Consider the following 22,451-nt stretch of genomic DNA (forward strand, 5'->3'; position numbering starts at 1 on the left):
TTAAGAAAATATGGTATTTTTATACAATGGAGTTTTACTTAGCCATAAAGAAGAATGAAATTATGGCATTTACTGGTGAATAGATGGAAATGGAGAACATCATGTTGGTGAAATAAGCCAGACCTCAGAAAATCAAGGACCAAATATTTTCTCTCAGATGCAGAAGCTAGAGCAAAATAAGAGAAAAAAGGAGGTGATGTTGGAGGTCATAAAAACACAGGGAAAAACAGTGGAATAGAAGAAGGAGATTTAGAGTGAGGAGGGACAGGAAAGGGGAAGAAATATGGAATGAATTTGACAAAATTATGCTATGTTCATATACAAATTTGCCACAGTAAATTCCACCTTTATGCATATATAGGAAGTACCAACCAAAAAAAAATAGATGAGTGAAAGGAAGACAAGTAGAGGAGGGGGAATAAAAAGAGGGAAGAGGAGAGGGAAAGGGGGTAGGCACTTGGGACTGAAATGGAGTAAATTAAATTCCATGAATGTGCAATTTTGTCAAAGTGAGCCCAACTATTATGTATAACTATAGTGAACTAATAAAAGAAAAATAAGAAAACTCCCCAAATGCCACCAGAATCTTTTAAAGCTAATAAATTCAGTAAAGTTGCAGGATACAAAATCAACATATAAAAATAAGTAGCACTGTTAAATGCCAATAGCAAATGAAAGAGAAATCAAGAAAACAAACCCATTTGCATTAGTTAAAATTTTATATGAAACTCTTATGAAGAAATTTAACCAAAAGGGTGAAAGAGCTCTACTGTGAAAATTAAAAAACATTGATAAAAGATACTGAAGAGGACTCGAAAATGTATAAAGACATCTCATGTTCATGCATTGGAAGAATCAATATTGTTAAAATGCCCATACTACCTAGAGTGATCTTCAAAGTCAGTGCAATCTCTAGCAAAATATGGACGACATTCTTCATGTAACTAGAAAAAAACAATTCTAAATTTTATAAGAAACCACCAAACCCCTAAATAGCCAAAGGCATTTTGAGCAAAAAGAACTAGTGGGTGGCATTGACTGTACTTTAAAATATACTACAGACCCCGAGTAATGAAGATAGCAGGCTCTTGGCATAAAAACAGATACATAGACAAGTGGAATAGAATAGAAAGTCTAGAAGTAAACTCTTACATCTAGAGCCAATTGATTTTTTATTAAGGTACTAAGAAAACAAATGGGAGAAAGATAATATTTTCAATAAGTAGTTGGGAAAATGGATCTCCACATGCAGAAGAATGGAACCAAATCTCTAATTCTCACCATTTACAAAAATCCACTGAAAATAGATTAATGACTTAAATATTAGACCTGACACTATGAAATCACTAGAAGAAGACACAGGGTAAATGCTTCAGAACATTGGAATAGACAAAATTATTATATAAAACCCCTACAGAACAGGATAAAAACAAAAAATAGACAAATGGAATTACATCAATCTAAAAGGCTTTTTCATAGCAAAGGAAATAATTAAAGAGCAAAGACACAACTGTAAAGAAAATATTTACAAAGTGTACATCCTGTCAAGAAATTTACATATACAGAATATATAAGCAGTTCTAAAATTCTATAGCCAAAATGAAAAAAAAAATCCATACAAATAATCTGATTTAAAAATGGCCAATTGATTACAAATAGATAATTCTCAAAAGAAGATCTCCACGTGGCTGATACATGAAAAAAATGTGGAACAGCACTAATTATCAAGGGTATACAAGTGCAAACCATAGTAAGATATCACCTTGGTCCAGTAAGAATGGCTAATATCAAAGAAACTAAACATAGCAAGTACTGGCAAGGATGTGGATAAAAGGGAACACTTGCACACTGTTGGTGGGAATGTAACAACAGTTCAGCCATATGGAAAGCAGTATGGAGGCTCCTCAAATTATTGAAAATAGTATTGCCATGTAATCCAGCAATCCCACTACTGGGTATGCATCCAAAGGAAATAAATCAGTATGTTGAAGACACATCTGCATTCCCACGTTCATTGCAGCATTAAGAAATAGAAACAAACTATGAAGTGATCAATGAATAAAGAAAGTGTGGTACACGTATGTAATGGAAATAATTCAAGAGTTAAAAGGAATGGAATCATGTCACTTTTATGCTTTTTAAAAACTTTAATTTGTTATGTATGACAACAGAATGCATTACAATTCATATTACATATATAGAGCACAATTTTTCATATCTCTGGTTATACACAAAGTAGAGTCACATCCTTTGTGTCTTCATACATGTACTTAGGGTAATAATGACCATTGCATTCCACCATCTTTCCTACCCTTATGACCCCTCCCTTCCCCTCTCTTCCATTTTCCCCTTTGCCATATCTAGAGTTCATTTAATCCTCCCATCTTCCCCTGCAGCATATTATGAATCAGCATCCTTAAATCAGAGAAATCATTCTGCATTTAGTTTTTTGGACTGGCTAATTTTACTTAGCATTATATTCTCTAGCTCCATCCATTTACCTGCAAATGCCATGATTTTATTCTCTTTTAATTCTGAAAATATTCCATTCTGTACGTATACCACATTTTCTGTATCCATTAATCTACTGAAAAGCATCTAGGTTGGTTCCACAGTTTAGCTATTGTGAATTGTGCTGCTATAAACATTGATGTGACTGTGTCCCTGTGGTATGCTGTTTTTAAGTCCTTTGGCTATAGACTGATAAGTGGGATAGCTGGGTCAAATGGTGGTTCCATTCCCAGTTTTCCAAGGAATCTCCATACTGCTTTCCATATTGGCTGCACCAATTTGCAGTCCCACCAGCAGTGTATGAGTGTACCTTTTTCCCTTTTCCTTGCCAATACTCACTGTTGTTTGTATTCTTAATAGCTGCCATTCTGACTGGAGTGAGATGAAATCTTAGAGGAGTTTTGATTTGCATTTCTCTAATTGCTAGAGATGTTGAACATTTTACATATATTTTTGATTAATTGTATATCTTCTTCTGAGAAGTGTCTGTTCAGTTCCTTGGCCCATTTATTGATTGGGTTACACTTTTATGCTTTTTTAAAAAAAAAACTTTGTTTTTTTAGTTGTAGTTGGACCCAGTACCTTTATTTTATTTTTATGTGGCTCTGAGGATTGAACCCAGCGCCCTGCATGTGCTAGGCAAGCGCTCTACTGCTGAGCCACTTTAATGCTTTTATGTCAGTTGAAAAATAAAAACAATCTTTTGAAAAGATACATGATTTATTGAGCTATGTGGTATTCATTTATATCTCATTTATATAATTTATATTTATATAGAAGATAGTTTATTTCTTTCCTATAATTATTGAACCTAATTTTCATTACTATTAGGCAAAGGATGCATTCTTCATGGATTTTTAGTCATATTTTTCTGTTACAGAGGAAAGTATTTTAATTGAAATATTAATCTTCTATCTTGTCACTGATAATTTTGTGTCATTGAGATTTCAGAGTTTGTCTAAGAACTGGTAGTACCTTAACAACCACATGGAAAATAACAAAACATTTCAGAATAATATTGAATGGAAAAAGCATAATGCAAATAACATAGAAAAGTGGTGGTGGGAGGTGGCATCATAATTTGAGATATGGGATAAAGGATGAAGAAAGGCTTGAAGCGAACCTAGAGTTCCAGGTTCTGCATGCTGAGATTTAACTGTCCACAAATATCAAAGTGGAGATGTCCATGGGCAGATGAAAGAACAGCTGGGAGCTCTTGAGGAAGTTCTGGTCTTCAGATAAAGATGTGGGGTCAGCAAACTGTGTAAAAGGAGGAAAGGAATGGGTTTGAATGCCATCACTTAGAGGGTACAACTAAGGAAATGAATGGGCCGAGGCTGCAAACAGCCCATGCTGTGGTGGAGCTAAGAGTTTAAAAAGAATGGCTGCTCCTCCTGTTTCAGAATTGGGAGAATGAAAAGAAACTTTAAGGTAAGAGGAGTCTCCTGTCTACCATAGGCTCAACAACTGATCCTCTGGGTGACATAAAAAGTTGTTGAGCTTCACATTTTTCAGTCTCCAGTGAGAACATCTTCTCTTTTTCCTTCAATTGTTGTGAGAATACAAATAAAAACATAGATATAAGGAATTTTGTATCTAAAACATAGATGTAAGAGAGACATCCCTAAAACTGAGCTTTTTTTACTAGTCTCAATCTTCTTTTGTCCTTTCCTGGGGAAATAAATACAAGAATCCCTGGATTTTAGTTAATTACAAATAAAGACAAAATTGTGCAGTGAAACTATTGCCAAAGGACTAGAAAAATTTATTTAGGTTAAAAGAGGGAAGAGAAAAACAACATAGACATGACAATAAGTAAGAGGTGAGGGAAAGTTGAGAGAAAGAGGTCAAATTTGTGCAGGAACATGAGGTAGGAGACATTAAAATATAGCTGGGAGATTGAGATATTTGGATGTTACTGAATATTAACATAAGATTATGTAGCACTATTTAAAAGTTACACTATGGTCAATGTGGAATTTGGATAAAATGATAAAACCAACATCACACATGTAATTTTGTATTTATAAAAAATATTAGAAGTATTTGCAGGGATCACAAACCAGAGATATCACCTGCAGATGTTGTCCCTGATGACCCATAAATTAATCTTATTCAGTCATTAAATGCAAAGTCCCCAACCTGGACTGCACATAAGAATCACCAGGGCAGTGTCTGTAAAATTTAATATGCTTGCCAATGAACTGGTGTTCTGTTAAACACTAATTGTAATATAGTGTCTCAGGTGCTACACTTTATTTATTTATTATATTTTAAAATATTTTGTTGGTGTAATATAATTATATGTAATAATTACATTTAACATGATATATTTGTACATGCACAATGCATAAATTTTTAGTCTGTTTCATTCCCTTATACTCATTTGTATCCTCCTGTGCAATTCCCTTCTTCTCTTCTACTGGTCTCTCTTCTTTTTTAAGGGATCCCTTTCTTTTATTTTTTTCTAACTTCCATATGTGAAAAACTTCCACATATGACCCATAGGGATACTGTTAAAACACAAATTCTGCATGGTATTAAGATTTAAAGAAGGGGATAAAAGGGCATATTACTGGTTTAAAACATATTACATAATACATATTACTGGTTTAAAACACCAGACAAATTTATCATAATATCTGAGAGGGGGCCTGTGCAAGGTTTGTTAAAAGTTTACTGGTGAGTTTAAAATAAAGAAGCTTGGGCTGGGGATGTGGCTCAAGCGGTAACGCGCTCGCCTGGCATGCGTGCGGCCCGGGTTCGATCCTCAGCACCACATAAAAATAAAATAAAGATGTTGTGTCCACTGAAAACTGAAAAATAAATATTAAAAAGAAGGCTTAAGAACCATCACACTGAACCCTACTTCACAGAGTTGTTATGGTGTTGAATTTTCTACAATATTAGGAGAATTCATTGCAACAAATAACAATGATGAACACTATTATTAATTAAAATTTATAAATGGTGATCATTAGCTGTAAAGGTCATAGTCATGATATGTTTTCTGATATGTACATTTAAGTAACAAAATAATTTATTTTTCTAAGACAAAATCCTTCCTGGTGAGTGAGGCAAATAATGGGAAATGCACACCTTAAGCAAGTGGATGTTCTGGACAAAAATAAATGACAAGAACAAAAAGACGTTTTTTAATCCTGTGTTCTACTTAACATTCACTCATTTATTTATTCATCCAACATTCTTTGGGAGCTTATTTTGTGCCAGATAAGGAGATGCAAATGTGACTAATCTTTGGTGGCCATCTCTGATGAGCTATAAATCACCATTTCAAAACCATATTTCACCTTGGTATTTATCCTGATGAATTAAAGTCAGCATACTATAGTAATACATGCATGCTTCTATAAACATGGATGTTTGCAATAACCAAGTTATGAAAACAGCCTAGATGCCCATCAATGGATGAATGAATAAAGAACATGTTCTGTTGCAAATATATATATATATGTCTCATGTTCTATTGCATATATATATATATATATATATATATATATATATATATATATATATATAATAGTTTTATTTAGCCATAAAGAAGAATGAAATTATGTAGTTTGCAGAAAAATTAATGGAACTTGAATGCATTATCTTAAACAAAATAAGCCAAACTCACAAAGTCAAAGGTCATATGTTTTCTCTCATATATTGAAGTTACAGAGAAAAGGGGAAAAACAAATTGGGAAGAAGGAATCTCATGAAAACAGAAAGGAGATCAGTAGAGTAGAAGAAAGGGACTGGGGGCAGGAAAGGGAGAGGGAAAGGGGAAATTCTAGCGACAATATTGACCAAATTATGCTCTTATATCATGTTCAAGTATGAATATTTAACAAAGAATCTCACTATTGTGTATACTTATAATTCATCAACAAAAATATGAAAAAATCATATTTGAAACTTCAGGTAATTTAGTGATTTATTGAATTTCTATAATGGCCCATTAAAATAATTATTGTACATTAGCTTATATAGTTATACACATGTATGTTAAGACTCATATCAATTTTTAAAATCTTTAGTTGGAGGTTGAATTTGGAATTGCAGAATCTGAGGCCATGTCTAATCTTGAGTCAATGTAAAATTGCCTATATCTAATATAAAATTGGGTTAGCTGTAATTTTCTATTCTCAAATGAAACTTCTAAAGGCTTCACATAAAAAATAAATGGTGATCTTTAATCAAAATACTTCTATAGTGTGACAAAATCTTGGGAGGAAGACAGGTGGAAATGAAGAAAATTATCAAACCTAAGAATTATCTTACAGAACATCCTGCAACCAAGCAAATCAAGACCCTCAGGTTGGAAAGACAGTAAGGCACCAGCTCATTCTCTCTCTGCAAACTTACCCAGAGTGAGGGTGACTCCGGGGCCCTGACCCAAGATCCTACTATCCTTCATTCATTATAAGCATAGGGAGTAACAGCCTCTGTGGTCATCACCTAATTGCACTGTCCCTTCTAATGTCTCCCCTTTTAGCTATCCCCAGGCCTGAGAGGCTGTGAATCCCAGAGGAGTCCAGATTGTGGAGTAACCCACTAAACACAAAGTAATTATCTGGACCTAACTGGAACAAATTTAATCAGAGCCCTGTATGATGATTGATTATTGCCACTGATCACAGATGACTATACTTTGGTGGGATGGAGAGCTCAGGGACAGATTCTCCCTGTTTAGAAATGGGCAGGAGTTCTGTGCTGGTAGACCCTATTTTAAGATGAGAAAAAATGTTTGAAAAATTCATAAAAGTAATCAAGGACCTGACTGTTAATGATCTCAAATGTCTTATGCATATGAAGTTTACAGAGCTTTCAAGCAGAGCACCACCATGGAAATCATGATCTTTGGAAAAATACCAAAATGGCACAACTCTACCTAAACAGGACCTAGGAGAGGTAAATACTGCTAACAAAGATCAGAATTCTATTATCCAACCATATTTATATGCCTATTTAAGGAAAGGACAGGGATAAGAGAGAAAAATGAGCCAGATTCTCACCCCATTCAGTTTCTTCTACATTGTGGTCTCTACAGGAGAAGATTGATAGCACCATCATCCTAACCATTCTCCATATATATCCAATGAACTCCTAGTGCCATGTTCCATGTCCCTGCAGTTGCTCACAGGGCCATAGCTGATATTTATCATTCCTTCCTCTACCTGTTCCTTTCACTAGGCAATCATAATTGGGCAAGTTGCTGTACCTAGTGATATAAGGTAAACTTTCATTTCTAGAGAATCTGTGTCCTCATTAGTCTTGCCTTTATTGGGTTGTTATGGTTTATACTCCCATTTATTTCTGGACATGGAAACGTGGTACTCAAGGAATTTCCCGGGATTTCAGACACAGACCTCCTTTTCTAGGTATATAGAGCAGTGTTCTCTTGATTTCAGTGTCAATCACCCAAGATAGAATGACACCCCTTCTCTTTCTACATTGATTTACATTAAGAATCAAAAGAAATGGTGGTGTGGGAGATTCAACTAAAACAATCAATAACAATTACATCCTCTGGCAGAAGAACACATGCTTTGAAAATGACATACTTTGATTAACCATTTTAGGTTTTGTCAATCTCATCTCTTATTTCAGCCACATCTTCAGGAACCAGCTCTGCAATGACTTCGTCGAGATTTGGTAGATGCAACTCATCATCACCTCACTTCAATCCTTCTCCACCTGCTCCTTGATTCTTGTTTTGGGACTTCTCTGACTTCAGAGAAAGATGTCACAGGGACTGTCCTCACTCTTACACAAATATGAAGGTCTGGATCCTCTCTGAGGGCATTGAGGGATTATTTTTGCATATGGAAATGTGATTTTTCCAGTACCATTTGTTGGAAAGACCATGTTTCACAGAATTTCCTTTGCAGTTATGTTGAAAAGCAAGCATATAATATATGAGTAGATATTTTTGTACTCTTTGTTATTCTGTACTCTCAATATTGGGAGTACAGAATAACATATAATAAAATATACATCAATATTGATGTATATTTCAATCTTTTCTCTAATATCATACTTTCCCTCACTTAATAGTAAGACTGGAATCCAGAGAGCATAAATTTCCTTACTTTGTTCTTCCTTCAAAATTGTCTTTGATTTTTAGTTTCTTTTATAATGAGATTATCAATTTGTACACAAATATTCCTGTTGGAATTATCATTGAATTTTGTTGAATCTCAGTTTTTTATTATTGCATTTTAATTTTATAGAGTAATATGTTTCATTGTGGCATATTTGTACATGCATATAATACACATTGATCATTTTCAAAGCCCCCTCACCAGTACCCTCAGTGCCTTCCCTTCCCCTGTTCCTTTTCTCTTTTCTAACATTCTCCCTTCTACCTTCATAACATCTTTTTCTCCCTTCTATATTCTACTGATAAGACAAAAACAAGTGATATTTGTCTTTTTGAAGCTGGCTTATTTTGGTTAACAGTTTGATCTCCAGTTCCATTCATTTTCCTGAAAATGACATGATTTCAACCTTCCTTTTGGCTGAATAATACTTCATTGTATATATACACCATATTTTCTTTATTGGTTCATCAGACTAGGCTGATTCCATAATTTAGTTATTGTGATTTGTTCCATGATAAACATCGGTATCAAGTATCTCTATAGTGTGCTGATTTTGATTCCTTTAGGTATATACTGAGGAGTGGTATAAGTGGATCATATGGTAGATTTATTTTTAGTTTTTTAAGGAACTTCCATAGTGGCTACACTAACTTACATTCTTACCAATGGTGTATCTAAGTTCCCTTTTCCCTGCATTTTTGCCAACACTTATTAATATTTGTATTTTTATTGATTATTTTTAGTTATACATGACAGTAGAGTCCATTTTGATAAAATTATACATTCATGGAGTATATCTTATTCTGATTAGGGCCCCAGTCTTGTAGATGTCCATGATGCTGGGATTTACTGTGGTATATTCATATACATACACAGGAAAGTTATGTCCGATTCTTTCCACTGTCTTTCTGATTCCTGTCCCTCCTTCCTTCCCTTTATTCCCCTTTGTCTAATCCTCTGAACTTCCATTCTCCACCCCCATCCCATTTACTGTGGATTATCTTCTACATATCAAAGAAAACATTTGTCCCTTGCTTTTTGGGGGTTGGCTTATTTCACTTTGCAAGATAGTCTTCAGATCCATTTATTAACTGGCAAATGTCATAAAGTCATTTTTTATGGCTGATTAATGTTCCATTGTGTATATAAACCAAATTTCTTTATCCATTCATCTGTTGGTTGGCGTCAAGTTTGTCTCTATAGCTTAGCTATCATGAATTGTTCAGCCACTATCTGACCAGATGAGATGGAATCTCAACATGTTTTTTTAATGGCTTTTATTAGTACATTATAATTATACATGATAATTGTATTAATTATGACATTTGTACATGCACATAACTTGTCATAAGTAGTTTTTGAGGAGTATGCATCTTAAGAATAGAATTTTATAGTCTAGAAAAATAGTATATCTACTCATTTCTTAAGTCTTAGATTTCTTTAGTCACTGTTTTGTGGCTTTGAAAAGATAAAGCTCATATACACACTGTAGTACCTGCCTGTGTTTTTGCTTTCTGTGGTTTCTTTCAACTCAACTCAACTGCATTCCAAAATATTAAGTGGGGAATATCCCCGAAATAAATAACCAATAATTTTAAACTTAACACCATTCTGAGCAGCATGATGAAAAATTGTACTTTTCTCCATCATTCTAGGGATCTGGATAATCCCTGTGTTCATCATGTCCATGCTACACACTTGTTAATGACTTTTTGGCCATCTCAGGTAACACACTGAGTGTTGTACCTGCAGAAAAAAATCACTTGAAAAAAATCCAATGCCCTTTTATGAAAAAATTCTAAATTAGTTTGATATAGACCAGGACTTCTTAAACTTCATAAAGAATGGCTACAATATATACTTAATGTTGAGAAACTTGAAGCATTCTTACCAAAATCATGAACAAGATAAGAGTGTTATTTATTACCACCACTTTTCAGCGTATACTGGAAGTTCTAGCTAAATTCATTGAGAGAAGAAAAATAAACAGTCTTCATATTGGGAAGAAAGAAATAAAACACTATCCTCTAAGTGGTAAATACAAAAAGTCCATAAAAATCTCCAGTAACTAACAAATGATTATTGCCAGATTGTATGATGCACTGTTAACATTTAAAAGTCAATTTATTTACTATGTAGCAACAATGAACATGTGGAATTTGATATTAATAACACAATACCATTTACTTTTGCATTTCCCCAATATATAAATGTTTGGTATACATCTTTAAAAATACATCAAAAATATACATGAATAAAAGTCCCAACTACTGCTGAAAGATGTAAAGGAAAACTAAATTTATGGAGAAATGTTCTACATTCATGATTAGAAAACTCAGTATTATCATTATGTCTGTTCTTTCAGCTTGATTTGTAGATTTGATGCAATCTTAGTCAAAATACCAGCATGTTATTTCATATATATATATAAACAAACTGAATATAAAGTTTATACAGAAAAAGAGACACAGAATGGTGAACACAGTATTGCATGAGAACCACACTAGAGGAATGACAGCATCCAATTTCAAGATTTATTAAAACCTGCAGTATATAGTAATAAATGTCCACATTAGAACTTGAGAGTCACAAAGAAAGTATCTAAAGGTATACTTAAAACATCAGAAAAATAATAAAGTAAGTGAAAATGTAGTAGAAAGAAGGAAGTGCTTAGATCGGATCAGAAAAAAAAAATGAAATAGAGATCATAGAAGACATTGAAAAAAGTTAAGAGTTCATTTTTGAAAAAATAATAAATACAGCTGGAAAACTTAACTAAACCAAAATAGGGAGATGACACAAATAAAACCAGAAATGAAAGAAGACACACTACAACTGATGCTACAGAAATAAAAGGATCATAACACATTGCAGTAACTACTATATATTAACAAATTAGAAAAACTAGAAGAAATAGATAATTTCTTTGAAATACATAACCTACAAAGACTGACAAGAAGAAATAGATATTCTTAATAGATTAATAAAAACTAAGAAGATGGAACCATATTGCCTTTATTACTGAATTCTATCAAACATTTAAAGAAGAAATAGCACAAATCCTTCTTAAACTTTTCCAATCAAAGTGTAATGAAGATTTCTAAAGTAATTTTATTAGGCAAAAATTACTTGACACCAAAGCCAGAAAAGACATTAAAAGGAGATGAAATTACAGATTAATATCTCTGATGAACATTAATGCAAAAATTATTTTTTAAAAAACCCACTGGAAAACTGAATTTTATAGTACATTAAAAGGATCATTCACCATGTCCAAGTGGGATTTATACCTGAAGTACAAGAATGATTCAATATTCACAAATCAATAAATATAATAAATCATATTTATAAAACTAAGGGAACCCATATTATCAGCTCAATAGATGTAGAAAAAAGTGACAAAATTCAATATTTTATGATAAAAAAATCTCTCAACAAACTAGCCATAGATTGAAGTAACTTAACAACACACTGCACACACACACACACACACACCACATATAACAAGCATGCAGATAGCATCATACAGTGAAAACCTAAAACTCTAAATTATTTCCCCTTAAGATCAGAAACATGGCCAGAACTCCCATTCCTACCTCTACTATTTACCAAAGCATTGGGAATGCTAGCTGGAGCAATTACACAAGAGAAAGGAATAAAAGTCATCCAATTCAGAAAGAACGAGTGCAATAGCCACTGTTTTATGGTGAAGTAATCTTTTAGGAAAACCAAGGACTCCAACAAATAGCTGTTAGGACTGAAAACTAATTCATTAAACTTGCATGGTACAAAATCGACAAAACTCAGCCAAGTTTCTATACACTAAGAACAAAGTATCCCCCCCCCAAAAAAAAAAAAAAAAAACAAAGCAATAAAATAACCCCATTTACTGTAGCAACAAAAATATTTAAAAATAAGTTTGACCAAAAATAAAGTATATTATAAAGTATAAAACACTAATGACTGAAATTAAATATGACACAAGTAAAGGGAAAGATATGTCATTATCATGGATTGGAGGAATAATATTGTTAAATAATATTGTTAAATATTGTTAAAATGTCCATGCTACCCAAATTGCTCTGTACATACAAAACAACCATTATCAATACTCCAATATCATTTTCCATAGGAATAGAAAAAAAATCTTCACATTCATATGGAATCACAAAAGTCTCCAAATAACCAAGGCAATCTTGAACCACCTCCCATAGACAAATAAAATTTTAGAGGTATTGAACTCCTAGGTTTCAACATATATTACAAAGCCAGGTAATCAAACCTGGCATAAAAAAATAGCATTAAATAAAAAAGAATACAGAGTCTATAAATGAACACACTTATTCATGATCAATTGATTTTCATGGAAGTTTACAAGGACACACAATGTGAAAATTACAGTATCTTCAATAAATGGTGTTGGGACATTTGGACATTCACATGCAAAAGAGTGAAATTGACCTTATTTCACACCATGTACAAAATTCAACTTAAATTAGATTAAAGACTTAAATGTTCCAATTGAAACTGTAAAAGTACTAGAAGAAAATACTGTGTCAATCAATGCTCCATGATTAATGTGGGCAATGACTTCTTGGATATGAGTCTAAAAGCATAGGAAACAAAACAACCAACCTTCCCCCAAACAACAAAAAACAAAACCCCAAAACTAAACAAGTAGGATTGCATCAAACTTAAAACTATCTACAGAGCCACAGAAATGAATAACAAAGTGAAGAGATGACATACCAAATGGGAGAAAATATAAAACACACACACAATAAAGGGTTAATATTAAAAATTCATAACGAGTTCAAATATTTCAATAAGAAAAAGACAAGTAAACCTGATTTAAAACTGGGCAAAGGACTTCAATAGACATTTCTTAAAAGAGATGTAGACCTGGACAACAGGCATATGAAAAAAATGTTAAACATCACTAATTAGAAGGTAAAACCTGACAATGCACCGTAAGACCACAATGAAATTTTGCCTCATATTTGTTAGGATAGTTATCACCATACTTATGAAAGGTAAGTGTCGTTGAGTTCGTGAAGAAAAGGGAACATTTGCACACTATTGGTGGGAATGTATATTAGTACAGATATTATAGAAACAAATGTGGAGGCTCCTCAAAAATATAAAAGGGGAACTACCATGTTATCCATTAATACCACCTTTGTGTATATACCCAAAGGATAGGAAATCAGTATGCTAAAGGGATATCAACACTCTTCCATTCATGGCAGCATTACACATAATAGTGAGGATATGGAAGCAAACTAAGCTCCCAACAATGGATGAATGGATAAAGAAAATGTGGAGATACTCTTTATCCTTTATAAAAAAGAAATTAAAACACTAGCAACAACATAGATAAACCAGGAGGACATTAGGCTAAGCGACATAAACTAGATACAGAAGATACAGAAAGACAAATACAGTATATTGCATAACCTCACTTATATATGGATCCCAAAATGTTAAATTTATAGAAGGAGAGAGTAATATAGTTAAGTGCAGTTCAATGACAACAGTATTAACATCACTTTGGTGTCATTTAAAATGTAGAAATGGAGCTACAGAATCAGCTTAGTTTTTAACAGAATCCCTAGGTGACTTGCATATATATTAAATTTTAGAGACACTGCCCTAGATGATTCTTATCAGGTTGAGAACTATGGATTTAACAGCTGTAGGATTGGGCATCAGTGACAGCATCAACAGATGATGTCTGTGGTTTGTGATCCCTGAGCATACTCCTGACATCTGAGATCATTCCACTCACTCATCAGGGAATTCAAAATTCTGAAAGACCAGATGCATGATCTACATGTTTCTTCCCACTGTAATGCTAACATCTAATACTCCAGGAATACATACTGTTAATGAGGCAGTGTTAAACACCATCAGCGGGTTGAAATTTATCAGCAAAATGAGCTTCTCACATCTGTTGAAGTTCCTCCTCTGTTTTTTTTGGCCAGCTTTGTGACATACTGGTGTTTATTAATCAGGGCCAAGTAGAAGAAAAAAATTAATATGTGCATGTCCATGTTAATTTGCAAATTTATTTTAAGAACACAGTCCCTATGATATTGAATATTTCTATGTTTCACAGTGAAAGAAGACTGTAGACCAGGGAAGAGTGGATGTTACACTTTTAAATCCAGAGCATTCTGGAGGCAGAATTCTTCCTTAGGGGAGGAAAGTCTTTTGGGGGCAGAATCCTTGCTCAGGAGAATAAAGTCTTTTTTCCCTCTAAGTTTTTAAACTGATGATACAAGGCTCATCACATATACAGTAATCTGTTTTTGTTAAAGTCTACTGACTTAAATGTTAATCACATTATAAAATATCTTCATGGCTACATAAAAGTCATATGTAATGAAAACTTGGCCTCAGAACCTACCAAAGTTGACACATAAAATTAGCCATCACACATGGCTAATTCCTCTGAGGAGGAACTCAAGGAAGAGCTTTAAAAATTATGTTTCTTTCCTCTTTTACATTAATTTATATAATGATCTCATATTTATTTTAATTATATCAATTTGATGGCATCCTGTGTATTAAAGCATAAGAATGTTTCATTCACATCCATATTGCTGAAATGGGCAGGGGATTTGATATACCCTAATATTTTCCATGAATACAAAGTTACATCTGAGAAGTTGTAACAGTAACAAGGTGTAGTGCTAGGTGGTGAAGTCTATAGAGTTTGTATTATGGGAGGATGAAATAGGGATTATTCTACTTAAGTTGACTTCCTTAAAGTTGAAGGGACATGTCTCCTCCTGAAGGACAGCCAACAAATATTGATGAAGCATTGGCGATATCAGGCACCATGCCAGGGGCTGCCCTACTGCAGGTGTGAGGCAGACATGGACTTTTCTGTGTGCAGTTCACAACCTGGTGGGAAGTCAGCTATCAGCCTGTGATCCAGACACAAGTGGTATGACATGAGAAGAGGATATTGTGGAAAGTGCTGCAGGACTCCCCTAGCATGTGGACACAAGGGAATTATAGCTTAGCAAGTGTCATGTAATATGCCTGAAAGTAAGTGTGGATAAGCCAGATGAAGAGAGAGCAGAGGGACAAAGTGATAGGCAGGAGGAACAGTGAGTTCAAAATGCTATTAAGTTCAGTCTTGCTGCAGAGTGGACTGCAAGTGTCACTTTGGGGACAGGTGAGACATTGGATTTAGATGCAGCTCAGGTAATAAAGCAAATTTGTGCCTTCAAAGGGAACATTATCTTAAGAGAAATGCCAATCCTCTGAAGCACTAATCAAGAGAGAGTTGATCAGATTTCTACTTAGAATGCTCCTGTATAATTGAAGTATATTGAAGGGGAAGGGTACTGAGGCATAGAAACAGGGACATGACTTGAGAGACTGCTTAAATAGTCCAGGTGAGATAAGATGACATCGGGAATAGGAATGTGGCCTTGTGATCAGAAGTGGAATATTTGTGATGTGGTATGTTGGAGTTGGTGGTAAAAGAAAAGAATCAACGAAACAGCTCACAGACTTCAGATCTGATGCTGCATTCCTTTTCTGAAATATGAGAGAGTAGATGAATAGGAGGGTGGTACAGAGGCAATGCAATCTGATGAAAGTCATAAGGGACATCTTCTACTTAAGGTGCCTATGATACACTGAAGGGAAGATAATTGTTACGACACACAACAAAATTAGTTAGGGTCACTCCAAGTGAATTTTGGCAGACTAAATAAAGACACAGACACAGAAAATACCTTTCTTTGAGTTGAGTGTCTGCTCCTCAGCCACAGCTCCCACAAAGCAAGAAAGAGAGGGAGCACATCTCGAACCTGGGTTTTATTGGGGAGAAGCCATTCAAATGAGGCAAGGGGTAGGGTTAACAAAAACAAGTGAGTGTAAACCAACCCCATCGGGTGGTACCCACTCTTGGAGCTGCACCTCTTCATTGAGCAGAGGTAAAGTACAAATTGTATTGCAGGGTGCAATATCTATTCAGTATCTCTTTACTCAGGAGTTAAAGGTCTGTACATAGCTCCTGTCCAGAGTGGCTCCAGACAGATAATGTTATGGGGCATAGAGATTTATAGGTTACTTACTGATTTTATTTTATGTTTTAATTTATTTTTGGAGTGCTGGGGATCAAACCTAGAATATTGAGCATACTAGAGAAGCACGCTCTCACTGTGCTATATCCCTAGCCCCTACATCTGAATTTTAAAAGTGATCTAAGATATTGGAGTAGATTAGTTTTCTTGGGTGCAATGTTTATTGCATTGAGTGCACTCATTAAAAAATAGTATAGCATTTAAAAAATCCTTGAGGCCGCTGCTAGCCTGGGATCTCATGGAGGTCTTCTTTCTGGGCTGCCACAGAAGACACTGCCATGCTCGGAGAACTCTTCTCTGGGCAAGGCTTCCATTACCTCGGAGGTGAATTTCTTCGCTACTTCCGTGGCCCCTGCTGCTGAACCAGAAATCTCCTGTCAATCAACTGCAGCCTGCACTGCTACCGCCATTGCTGCCTCTCATTCACTGCTGCCAGTGTGAGATCACCTGGAGGCCTTCTTTCTGTGTGCTATTGACACAGAAGAAACCAATGCCCTGGATGCAACTGAAGCCAGCACTGCTGGTGATCCCTGGAGATCGCCTAGAGACAATGTCCCCATAGCTGAAGTTGTAGCAGCCACCACTAATGCTGACCCACTGCCACTACCGCTGCTACCATAGCCTGGAGGACGGCTTCAGGGGAGACTCCAGGTTTGATTGCATGTGGTTGCACCCATTTTGAGACACCAGCCTGGGCTGGGGACCTTGGTGCCAGCAGGTTTACTACCACAAGAGCCACTGTCTGGGGACTCCAGCTGGGACCTTCAGGCTCAATGTGGGGGTGCCTGTGGGTTTGGAAGAGCCTGGGGTCTTCCTGCTGAGAGTGCTGGTGACCATTGTCTTGCTGGTGCATCTTGGGGTTGCTCCTTTGCATGAGTATATCCCTGGTGGTCTCTCTGCAAGTATGAGCAGGATTGAGATCTTGGGAATGCAGCCTGGATGGTCCTGAGGTATCTGAAGCCCCCAACAGTGTGATAGAGACTGGGTTTGTGATGGCTGATCTGGGTTTGGTGATCCCAAGAGATATCAGAGACAGGGCTGAGAAACTGCTGAACACTGTCAGAGATAGTTCGACTTTCCAGCAAGATTTATTTTATTTTTTTATAGTAGAAGAAATCAAGATGAAATAAAAAATTCTTAGAGGTAAATGAGAACACTGAAACAACATATCAAAATCTCTGAGACACTATGAAGGCAGTACTAAGAGGAAAGTTTATTGCATTGAGTGCATTCATTAAAAAAAATAAAAAGTCAATAAATAACCTAACACTACATCTCAAAGCCCTAGAAAAAGAACACCACCAAAAGCAGTAGAAGACAGGAAGTAATTAATATCAGAGCTTAAATTAAAACAAAAGAAACAATTGAAAAAAATTGACAAGACACAAAGTTTTTTTTTGAAAAAAAATAAATAAAATAGATAATCTCCTGGCCATGCTAATGAAGAGAAAACTCAAATTACTAAAATATAAGGTGAAGAAGGAAATATCACAATGGACACATCTGAAATACAGAAGATAACTAGAAACTATTTTGAAAATTTATACTCTAATAAAGTAGAAAATATCGAAGACATCACCAAATTTTTAGAGACCCAAACTGAATGAGGAGGTCATACATGATTTAAACAGATCAATTTTAAGTAATGAAATAGAAAACATCATCAAAAGCCTACCAACCAAGAAAAGCCCAGGACCAGATGGATTCTCAGACAAGTTCTATAAGACTTTCAAAGAATTAACACCAATACTCCTCAAAGTATTCCATGAAATAGAAAAGGGGGGAACCCTTCCAAACTCATTCTATGGGGCTAATATCACCCTGATACCAAAACCAGACAAAGACACATCAAGGAAAGAAAACTTCAGACTAATATCCCTGATAAACATAGATGCAAAAATTCTCAATAAAACTCTGGCAAATCATACAAAAACATATTAAAAAGATAGTGCACCTCTATCAAGTGGGGTTCATCCCAGGGATGCTGGGTTGGTTCAACATACAGAAATCAATAAATATAATTCATCATATTAATAGACTTAAAAACAAGAATTATATGATCATTTCAATAGATGCAGAAAAAGCATTTGACAAAATACAGCACACCTTTATGTTTAAAACATTAGAAAAACTAGAAATAGTAAGAACATACCTCAACATTGTAAAAGCTATATATGGTAAACCCGAGGCCAGCATCATTCTAAATGGAGAAAAATTGAAAGCATTCCTGCTAAAAACAAGAATGAGACAAGGATGTCCTCTTTTACCACTTCTATTCGAAATCATCCTTAAAACTTTAGCCAGAGCAATTAGACAAAAGAAAAAAATTAAAGGGATACAAATAGGTAAGGAAGAACTCAAACTATCACTATTTGCTGATGACATGATTCTATATCTAGAAGATCCAAAAAATTCCACCAGAAAACTTCTAGAACTAATAATTAATTAGCAAAGTAGCAGGATATAAAATGAACAACCATAAATCACATGCATTCCTATACATCCATGATGAATCCACTGAAAGAGAAATTAGAAAAACTACTCCATTCACAATAGCCTCAAACAAACAACCCCCACCCCCACCCCCCAAAAAAAAAACCCCGGGAATCAATCTAACAAAAGAGGTGAAACCTCTACAATGAAAACTACAGACCACTAAAGAAAGAAATTGAAGGAAACCTCAGAAGAGGGAAGGATCTCCCATGCTCCTGGATAGGCAGAATTAATATTGTCAAAATGGCCATACTACCAAAAGCATTATTCAGATTGAATGCAATTACTATTACAACCCCAATGATATTATTCATAGAAGTAGAAAAAGCAATCACAAAATTTATTTGGAAAATTAAGAGACCAGAATAGCTAAAGCAACCCTTAGCAAGACAAGTGAAGCAGGAGGCATCACAATACCAGACCTTAAACTATACTACAGAGCTATAGTAATAAAAACAGCATGATATTGGCACCAAAACAGACTTGTAGACCAATGGCACAGAGTAGAGGACATAGGGACAAACCCACATAAACATGGTTATGTGGGGATGAGGGAATAGGAAAGATAGTAGAATGAAACAGACGTTATTCCTGTATGTATATTTGTGACTGCATGACCAATATGATTTTGCAACATGTATACTCAGAAAAATGAGAAATTATATCCCATCTATGTATGATATATCAAAGTGTGTAAATACATTCTACTGTCATGTATAACTAATTACAACAGATAAAAAATAAAAAAATCCCCAAGGAACATCAACATATAAGATACAGATGGAATAGGAGCCAATTATGTTTCCCTAGGATTATCAGCCAGGCAGGTATGAAAAATAACAATGCATTTTGTCTCAGAAGCAAATAGACAACAGTGTTTAGGAAAGCATTAAATATTCAAACATGTTACAGAGAAGTTAAGGAAAAAGACATCAATGATTATGCAGAAAATAGACATTTGGGCATTAAAGATTTAGATTATTATAAAGAAAATGAAATTAATTATTATATGATGAGTATCAGACAATGTATGACAATAGAACAATGTTTATTTATTTGGATTGTTAAGGGATTCTATTATTTTCTGTAAAATATACTAGAGACAGAACATGAGAGGAAGGAACCAAACTATCATCTCAGAGTTCCTCCTCCTGGGCCTGCCCATCCAGCCAGGGCACCAGAACCTGTTCTATGCCCTATTCCTTTCCATGTATCTTACCATCATCCTGGGAAACCTCATCATCATCATTCCCATTTGCTGGATTCCCATCTCCACACACCCATGTATTTGTTTCTCAGCAACTTGTCTTTCTCTGATCTCTGCTTTTCCTATGTGACCATTCCTAAACTATTGCAGAACACGCAGATTCAAGTTCCATCCATTCCCTTTGCAGCCTGCCTGATTCAAATGTACTTTTTCCTGATTTTTGGAAACCTCCAGAGCTATCTCCTTGTTACCATGGCCTATGACCCCTATGCAGCCATCTCCTTCTTGTACTACACAGCTGTCGTGAGCCCTGAGCTGGCTCTCCCTGGTGGTTCTGTCCCAGGTGCTGACCATGCCCCATTCCATGTTGCACACTCTGCTCATGGCAACTGTCTTTCTATTCAGACAACCTGATCTTACACTTTTTCTGTGACATATCTGCTCTGCTGAAGCTTGCCTGCTCTGGCAAGCATGTAGATGAGTTAATGATATTTATCATGGGAGGACTTGTAATTGTCATCCCATTCCTACTGATCATTGTATCCTATGCATGAATTTTGTCCTCCATATTCAAGGTTTTTTCCTCTCGTGGGATCCACAAGGCCTTTTCCACCCGTGTTCTGTGTTCTCACTGTTCAATGGGGCCATTGTTGGTCTCTACTTATGTCCATCAGCTAGCAATTCTAGTGTGAAAGATTTTATTATGGCTCTGAGGTACATGGTGGTGACTCCCATGCTGAACCCCTTTATCTACAGCCTGAGGAACAGACACATGAAGGGAGCCCTGAGAAGAGTCTTTTGTTAGAAGATAGTTCTATTCTCTGCATCATGGTAACACTTGAAATTTGTACACAGTGTTGTCCAGTATAAGTACTGAGCTTGATATTTGAATATTACTGTAGACCTTTCTTTCCATGTTTCTGTTCAAGTGGAATAATTTTCCATTAAATAAAAACTGAAATGGTGATGTGTAGTTGTTGTAAAAGATGTTATCAGTGACCTACTGGGAAGGTTTCTTGTTTGTCAATTCTAGCTGACCTCGGAAGGCATAATTTAAATCATTTAATTCAAATTTCTGTCTGAAGTTATTAAAACACTAATTTATCATGTGTTGCTTTTTGAAAACCATAACTCAGCTTTAAATGATTGTCTGTTTGCCTAGGTCAATGCTAAGATTCAAACAACTCAGGTCAACAGTCGCTCTTGTAGATTGAACTTTTCATTCCTAAATAGAAATCTCTTTCTGAGCAAGTGTTCACATCATTCTGTTAATCTTTTTTTACTTCTCTTTTTTCCTCATGTATGCATGTTCCTTCCTTTTTACTTGATATGTATTCAAATACACATTATGTTTGCTTTCTTATAGCAATTTAGTTTGTATTTGCTGGAAAGAAAGTCCTCTTGGGGCCCTAAGTGCTGTTGCCTCAAGAATGGTCAAGGAGTCCAGAGTCTGCTTTTCAACCTCACTCTTTAAGGATCACCTTTCTCTCCTTGGTTTTTGAAGTTATCAGTAAACTTTACATTCATGATCTTATTTAATTCCTGTGATAGTTCCATGAAGGAGAGGGAATCTTATTATGTGTCAAAGATTGAAGAATGTGGAATTTGAACACGCCAATGCTCCACTATGCGTCAGTACTGAACCTGTTTAAGACTGCAGACTATTATATTGTGGAGGTATCATTGTCTAGGTTTCCATTCTTGGTCATTAGTTTCTTTGACCCCTGCAAGTGATGGCAACCAAATCTGTTATTTCAACTACTTTTATTTTTTATTTATTTTGTTTAAAGAGAGAGAGAGGGAGAGAGAGAGAGACGGGGGGGGGGAGAGACAGAGAGAGAGAGAGAGAGAGAGAGAGAGAGAGACAGAGAGAGAGAGAGAATTTTTTAATATTTATTTTTTTTTTTAGTTTTCGGCGGACACAACATCTTTGTTTGTATGTGGTGCTGAGGATCAAACCCGGGCCGCACGCATGCCAGGCAAGCGCGCTATGGCTTGAGCCACATCCCCGCCCTCAACTTCTTT

The 22,451-nt window shown here is 35.3% G+C and overlaps 1 pseudogene; it reads left to right on the forward strand.

Annotated features, from left to right (window-relative positions):
* Nucleotides 1-20,328: 20,328 nt before the first annotated feature.
* On the forward strand, nt 20,329-21,231 carry LOC114080612 (olfactory receptor 1468-like; annotated as a pseudogene).
* The last annotated feature ends 1,220 nt before the right edge of the window (nt 21,232-22,451 follow it).

This window comes from Marmota flaviventris, chromosome 17 (assembly GCF_047511675.1).
Source record: "Marmota flaviventris isolate mMarFla1 chromosome 17, mMarFla1.hap1, whole genome shotgun sequence".
In the NCBI taxonomy this organism is placed as follows: Eukaryota; Metazoa; Chordata; class Mammalia; order Rodentia; family Sciuridae; genus Marmota; species Marmota flaviventris.